At 42.0% G+C, this 8276-nt stretch overlaps 1 long non-coding RNA gene across 3 annotated transcripts in view; it reads right to left on the reverse strand.

Moving 5' to 3' along the window:
* LOC115575070 (uncharacterized) overlaps positions 1 to 5141 on the reverse strand; it is a 26295-nt gene extending 21154 nt beyond the window's left edge. For 2 of the 3 annotated variants that reach the window (XR_003982623.1, XR_003982624.1), the window contains exons 1-3: positions 5015 to 5141; positions 4142 to 4295; positions 2775 to 2945 (exon numbers count right to left, since the gene is read on the reverse strand). This is a non-coding gene — a long non-coding RNA (uncharacterized LOC115575070). Of the gene's footprint in view, positions 1 to 86; positions 313 to 2774; positions 2946 to 4141; positions 4296 to 5014 lie in introns of those variants that run through there. The other variant, XR_003982625.1, reaches the window with a different exon arrangement.
* Between the last annotated feature and the right edge of the window lie 3135 nt (positions 5142 to 8276).

The following is an 8276-nucleotide window of genomic DNA, read 5'->3' on the forward strand; positions in this document are numbered from 1 at the left end:
AAAAAAACATTTATTTATTAAATTTTTTTTTTTTACATTTTTAAATATTGATATTTGGCACCAGTGTATTGATAACGTACCTCAAGACGAAATATCGCGATATATCGTAGTACCGATATTTTGGCACACCCCCACTGTCGACTATAAGCTCGTTCAAACTGAAGGAGTTTAGAATCACGGGTCGTTCGATAAGATCGGGTCGCGACTGGAGGAGTATGATCAAGCGGCTGAGACAGGGTTTCTCAGGAGGGTGTCTGGTCTTTTGGTGGCTCATCAGTTGAGGAAAAAACATCCCTTTTCTTTTCCTCCACACTGAAAGGAGAACAGAGAACAGGATGGATGATGCAAGCGGCAGCGAGCAACACAAACACTGTTTTTTATTTTAGTTCCAGGAAGCCGCAGTAGAGACCTGTTAGTCGTAGCAGTGGAGAGAAAAGGTGTTTATATCTTATCTTCGAATAGACTTGAAGAATAAAGACTCACTGAAGAAAGATACTGAGCTGGGACATCAGGTTTAATGCCACTCCACAGGAGGACAGGCTTCGTTATGTGAACTAGGTGAAATTGAGAATAAGGTTAATTCTGTTTTGCTGTGCTGTTTTCAAGGATGTACTTTTTTTTTTTACTCCTCCATTGATGCTGATTTCTTTTGACAGGATGATTCGGAAAAACTTTTGTCTGTTTGTGAGCTTGATAGAAAAGGCAGAACAACCTTTCTTCGAGGACCGAGCTGCAGATGAACCTGTCGTTTTGTCATGAAATTAAATGTTTGACCGCTGCAGCTTTACTTCAGGGTTGTGCATGTTGTGTGCATGAAAATAAAATCAGCCAGTCGTTCATTCATATCACAGCCGGCGTGGGAAACAGTCCAAACAGCCTTGACATGTCCAGCAAAGCACTACAGACACTGGACCAAAACAGAGCAGAAACAACAACAACTGTGACTTAACCAAAATGTAGCTGAAGTGAAAGACAGACTGTGATGGAATACAGTGTTGTAGTTAAAGTCGTTATTCTGCTGTGTTTAGAGACACAGAGAAGTGTAATGACGCTTTTCTGGTTGTTGATGCTGGAAATCTGAAGGTCCTGCACCCATTTATTGCTAGCTGAAGGTTAGCCGCGGGATATTTATCATTTCTGAAGTTCTCTAACAAACAAGGTAAAAACACGTTTTCTTTAAGATCCTCTGATCTTTCTCGGTGTTTGTATGGATCTCGCCCGTTCTATTTGTGTTTCAACGAGTACCTGGTAGAAGCTGCTTGTTTTTTTCTCCTTTGCCATAACCCTGAGCAGGAAACGCCGTTTGAACAATGATGGATGCCACTTTCAGGTCAAAATCCGGAATGCTGTGTCAAAAATGAGTTTCCACTTCCACACTATGGCGACAGAGAGGGCACGGAGTTCAAACAGTCTGCTGTGGTCAAAGACGCATAACGCTTGACATTAAGTGTTGACATTTATTATTTTCTCTTGGCGCTGTAAACACGTGTTTTATGTCTGAAAAGCAAATAAAATGATTTCACCTGGAACATCCTCTGTTGACTGTGGCTGGACTTGCATTAAACACTGTGCGGTGAATTCTCAGTGAAAACATTTTCCAGTAGTTCTGATGGCTACTAATCCATTTTTTAACAAATTCTTTCCCCGTGTTTTTTATTCTCTTACATTTGGCCCCGCGGGGTGACATTTTTCTTTCCTTATTCTCCAACCAGAGGAAAACAGGCGGTGTTCCCTGCAGCGCTGCGATGCAGTTTTTGGCGTCTCTCTCGCTCTCGTGTCAGCGCTGCTGTGTGGCTGCGATGAAGCGGAGTTAGAGCTGAGGATGAGTGCTTGTGTGAGTGTGTGTTACGGGGAGGGGGACGTATCCACATGAACGAGAGGACCAAATTCCACATTAATCAGCAACAAATCACGGCGAACCGCAGGATCAAAGCGCTGTCGGCTTTTAAAAGATGGCTTCATGCCCTGCGAAGTTTGAAAAATGGCTTTCGGCTCGTCAAGGCGGCGACTTCCACCCAGAGACAGCGTGACTGTAGCTCAGGAGGTTCAGAGGCTCTTGGCTTCTTCCTCTCTCTCTCCCGCTGCTGATGCAAATAATGAACAGACTGAAATAAAGCTCAATATCTGACCTACATTGTAAAAGCCTGGTCTGAAGCAATTAATCTTTCGAAAAGCTTCTTAAGACAGGAAGCAAGTGCACGCCACCAATTTCTTAATTTAAATGGAAGTTAGTATAATGGCTGACACGGCTGCGCTGCCCTCTTCCTCGTCTTTGCTACTTTGCTGATTATCCCGGCGTCCGACACAAATCCACGTCAAAGTTCAGCAGCAGCCCGAGTTCACACAGTACATCTTGACACGTACTGGCGTGAATTAGGAATTCATGCAATTTGTTATCGTGGAAAGTGAAGACGACAAAAACAGACATTTATATAATTTCTAGCGAGAATAAATGGTCCTGTTATATTTCAACTAATTGTCGATTTGTCATCTTCTTGTTGGGAAAGTGAAGCTGGTGCAGAAGTCTTTCTAATGACCCGTAAAGGGTGACTCCACTGGTTTCAATTAGAAGTCCAGTTGTATGTAAGATCATGAGAAAATGATCCTACTTCTCACTTGATTTAGTACCTCAGTAAACAGTTTCCTACTGAGTTTCTGGTCTCAGTCACTTGTTTAATTCCTCTCCAATACAGCACGGTGTTAATTTGATAAATTATGGTCCCATTTAGAGTAAAATAGACGATAAAGCAGGGTTTGCTTTAGAGCGTGGCTACCTTGTGATTGACAAGTCGGTATCACGGCGTGGATATCCTCCACAGCTTCACCATCTGGACCAAATGTGGTCGCTTCTGGCTCCAATAGAAACAAGATGGCGACAGCTGCGATGCCAAACTGGAGGCTTCGAAAACGGTCGTCCATAAACCAATGGGCGACGTCACAGTGGGCTGTTTGTGTCACAGGTAGAAAATAGAAAATAGTGAATACTTTTCAGTGTATGTGCACTGGAGTCTCAGCTTCCACATCATACATGTTGAATATTGGACCATTACTGGGTTCCATCTAGCTGTTACGTTACAGAATGTGAATATATTGATCTCTAGCACAGAGGTGAGCCCAGAGAAGTTTCCCCCCTTCGGCCGATGAATGTGAAAACAGTCTTCTAATGTCAAACTCTGCACATACATCATCCTGCAAACATCCAAGTGAAGTAACAACAAGCAAAACACATTTTTGAGCGGAGGGGGGGGGAGTAAGTGAGGTATTTTCTCAAGTTTTGGCAACATGATTTAAAATCAAACAACCCTCTTCTGGTATTTACACGTCACTTTGAATGATAAAACAATTCCAAAAGCAATAAACTCAGAAAGGATTGGCAGCAGTTTACCATCCAGATGTGCCGACAGGAGAGAAACCTTGATGGGAATATTTCTGGTGCATTGTGTCAACACGTCATCAAAACTCACTCCAGGTCGCTGCACGTGATACGTGTTGTGCTTTCTGTATTGACAATACTTCAATCTGTGTCATATCACGTTCGCAGTACATGCACATTAACTGACTTTCATATGAGGAGGTGAAGGAGGGCGTGGTAGCAGCACAACTAACAGCAGCACAGCTAGAAACCACTCGTAAAGATGGCAATTCAACACTTCTAAGAGTAAAGCATCTGGATAACTTTGACGAGAAGTCAGAAACCACCGTTCAAAGATGGCATTTACACTTGTAAGTATGAAACTTTACACTGGATCTATTTAACGAGACATCAGGACCGTATTTGAGCTGCGTTAGTTGTAACAAAACATGATATTCTTGACTTCGGGATACAACTTTCAGCTATTTCATGACAGCTACACGAGGCTGCCATGCTAAAGACCACTGTCAGAGGCAGCTTTTCAACATTTGCGGGTGTGAAACAACTAGATATTTTGGACAAGCCATTGGGAAATTTTCAGCCGTTTATGTGGTGATAAAGTAATGTGAAGTTTTAAACACATCCTCTTTTTTGCAGCAAAGTAAGTTGTCCACATTCGTACAGGCGTCATCCTGCAACATCCTGCCTCTCAATGTTTTTAGCAGGCTGTGCTCAGATCACACAGTTGTCGGCGAGCCACGGCCGTCAGGGTTGTTCAGCTTCACTCACCACTCGTCTTCAGCAGCTGTTGAACGGGACCTGTGAACCCCTCGCGGGCTCAACACGAGGCCGCTGTGGTCCGGACATCTGGCTCGCCAGTAACCACACACGCTGGACGGACGCAACTGGCTCGGTGTGTAGCGTTCCCACGCTGAATGATGGCCTGAATGATGGAGATGTAAACACACCGTAAGAGCTGATGAGAAAGCCCAAAGTATTTTAAATCCATACACATCCATGAAATATCTCTTTTGAACCCTTTAAAAGGAGCACTATGTAGTTTTGAGGATGAACATTTTATCAGACGAGAAAGATCTTCAGTTTTTATGCATAAACAAACTATATAAACAATCTCCCTTCGGTTTTATGACTGATTAAAAAGAATACATTCTTTCATACTACTTTACTTTGTTTATATGTGGTGGACCCTGCCACCTAGCTTCAAACACTGTTCTGGGGATCAATACATTTTTCTAGCATGATTTATTAGCTCATATTATTGAAAACATTAAAATATTGAGCTTGGATTTCTTCTAAAAGAAAAAACACATAGTGCCCTTTTAACAGAGGCTGTTTTTATGACACTCACCAGTAAGGTGCTTTAAAGTAATTTGACATATTATAGTATGTGAACCTAAAGTACAGTAAATATCAACCATAAACATGAAATACAGCTTATTTTACTCTTTCTTTCACATAAAATAACAAACTTCATTAAACTAGGTCATGTAATAGATTACCAAGCAGACTTCCGGTGCACAGGCTAACGGAGCGAACAGCTAGCTTAACTTACACTTTCGCTTCAAATTCAGAAAAACGATTAAAACCGACTTTATGGGTAACAACATTTTGCGCACAATGTGAAACGAAACACTGACAAACCTTGTGCCTTCATAAGCCAGGTGCTAAATCATACAAAACATGACGTTTTTCCTCTTTTTGGAAGAGTAATTTTTAAACTTGTATGCGTCTTTTTCTCACTTCCGCTAGCTATCGTTTCAAAATAAAAGCGCCAGACTGTTTAAAAACAACTGAATGAACAAACATGAAAAACAGAATCTTTTGCTCATTTACATGGTGTTTCTTGTGTTTTGCATGCACAGTTATGGTACAGTTAACACATGCACCCTGAGCTTATATAATTATAGACTTAATAAATGTTGACTTTTATGGGCAGTTCAGATTTATGATGCTTGTTGTGCAAGTAGGAAATAGGGGGCAGAGGTTGGAACATGTGACTTATAGTCCTGTCATCGATCAGTCCTCCTATCACACATCGAGGATCAATGGACCTTTCTGATCGAGGTGAGGAAAGACATAACTGCTCATCAACATGTTTTGCTGCACTGTGATGTCCTTTATGTGTATATTCTTTTGCTGTGGCCAGTTTTCACATCCTTATATATGTAAGGATGCTATCATGTGTTGACAAAGCTGTTTTGAACATAATAAAGAGTGTTACGTGACCCGTGATGACCAGCATGATGTACAGCTTTGAGGCCCTATCACGTCTTGACCTTCCGTCGTAGCCTCACAGAGCTACCTCCCATGAATCCTGCTTTTTATGACCCAGGAGTTCAGCGATGATGTTTGCTCCAGCGCCGGTCACATGTCAGACAGCAGGGTGAACTCGACAAAACCCAACATGGTGTGAACTTTCTGAGCCGTCAAAAGGTTTCTTGACACCTTGACAGCCGCAGATGGAAGAGTCTCGTTACACTGCGAACGCACATACTCGAGGTGCCAATGGAGCTGTAGAAGCACTCGTTACTCCTGTCAGAGACACCGGGACGTCTAGTAATTATCCCTGACAGCGTGTTGGACATATTTATTTTTTCATTAAATGCTCTTATTTTCACGCAGCGAGAGGATGAATGCACGGAGGTTTTATGTAATAATGGTTAATGGAAGACATTAACGCTGAATGCTGTCAGCACTGACTCATACATCCGCAGCGCACGGAGAAACACAGAGAGGCAGACATTTTTTTCTTGGATGAATCAGTGAAAGGTATGCAGGTTCTGCTTCTTTTAAATGCCGGTAGCAGAGGGGTCAAGGCTGTGGCAGCCATCAATTTCTGCTATTAGCTGAGGAGGAGGCAATTAAAAAAGTTTGTTCTTCGGCCGAATTTGCAGACTTCTGAAAAACACGTTGAAAGGACGAAGGGATCCGTCCATCGTTTAAATCAGATGATACAAAAACTCGCTCTGCAGTCTTTCCATCAGCCGGCTCACAATTGGGGAGATGTAACTTTAATTTTGAATTTAATGTCTCTGGAGCTTTTATTTCCCCACATGTAGACGTTTTAACAAAAAAAGAAAAACCGAACAGAAGGAGATGGATGTCGTCCACAGAGAGGTGACACAAAGCTTCATGCTCGACTTCACCGGCCAATCAGCAGCCCCGTGTCTGCAGGTTGAAAGGTTAACTGGCTCATTAGCCGATGCTCTTTTTCGTTATGGCTAATGATCACCACTGTTTGCCGTCACCACTTGAGGCTTTTGTCAAATATCCAAAGAATTCAGATCCCCTTTTTTTTTTTAAGTCCGACATTCTTGAAGAATGAGCAATCAAGCCCTGGCGCGGTCTTGTTTGCACAACGATACGCACTTCATCCGTGTAATGCTCTCCATTTCCAACTCTGTATTTCACTGCTTTTATAAATAATAGATGTTTATAGATGGAGAGAATAAGACACACTCCAGTAGCCTGAGATCTATCAGGCAATAATGAGGAGCATGCCAGCTGTGCAGGAGGGTGCGCCTGTTTTTTGGAGGAGAGGCATGTTTTAAGTGTTTAAGTGTTTTCTTGCTTAACCACAATTCACTCACCACTTCAGACTTTTTCCAAAACACGTTTACAGGGTTCACAGCCCCGCTGTGGGGCCCGGGGCCGTTTCTCTGCCTGACACCATCAATGACGAATTAGAATAAGTGGCTCTTGGAGACGTTTGAATTAACCTGGCTTGTCTCAGTTAACTGTTATTTTGACACAAGCTGCATAATAGGAAATTTGTTCAGACAGACACATCTCCGGGGCAGAGCGGCGCTTTTCAACAAACCATTTTCTCTGAAGAGCCCTGAAACGAATGATGGATCGTACACTTACTGAACTTTTACTTACTTATATAACGGGATTCTAATTGTCATTTTGAAATGTGAAGCTGATTGAGTTACACAACAGCCTCGCGCGTCATCGCCTCGATCTCACGTTTCACGTTAACCCGCTCAAACGTTTTTAAATTACACTTGTTACACGATAACAAAGGGGGCAGAACTGAGATGAAATCACTCAGATAATTAAATAATTTCCCCTCCCCAGACATAATCACATCATTATCTATTAAAAAGGTGTAATAGGAGAAGATAATGTTACACAGTTCTCATTAAAGTCAGATTATTCTCAAGTGCTGCATGATGAACTAATAGGATGTGCATCCATCCCTCTCTGGCTTCACTTTAGTAATACCTACCCCCTTAAAACAAACATTACGTAACTGTTTTGCTTTATGATAACAGCTTTTAAATCTTTTTGGTGAATGGTGTCTCTGTCACAGCCATTCTGACCCAATATCACCTGTTCTCTGTTACTTGTTGGATCACAGCATTGCACAAATAAAGAGACAACAATGTTGACATGATGTCACAGATGGGTTTGTATTGTGTGGCAGAGATTTCTAATAAAGTAAGCATGCTAACTAGCTAGCCCCTCCTCCACCACTTTGTATCACATGAGGTGATAGTCTGACAGCCCACAGTAGTTTTAGTTGGGAGATTTAGTGTCAGTTGCTGCATTTGACAAGCTCTCTTAGCCCTTAGTGATAAGTGAACAAAATTAGTTCACAAAATGACAATAAAGGAATTATTCTTGCATCTATTTTCCTTACCAAACAGAAAATAAAACCCAACTCCGAACCATGACGAGCGTAATTGCCTCGTTACTTCGTCGTAAAACACACTATCCCCAGATAAATGCAATAAAACCCATCAAAACAGTCTTGTTTCGTCTTTCCACAATCATCTCTGGTTTGATTGAAATAAATCAATTCACAGATTAAGATGTGGAAAATATTCCAGCTGTAGTTGCCGTCTCTAGTCCTAGTCGTGGTCAGAGCTGCTGTAAATCACCTCCTTACTTTATCCCC

The sequence above is a fragment of the Sparus aurata genome, chromosome 23 (genome assembly GCF_900880675.1).
Source record: "Sparus aurata chromosome 23, fSpaAur1.1, whole genome shotgun sequence".
Taxonomy (NCBI): domain Eukaryota; kingdom Metazoa; phylum Chordata; class Actinopteri; order Spariformes; family Sparidae; genus Sparus; species Sparus aurata.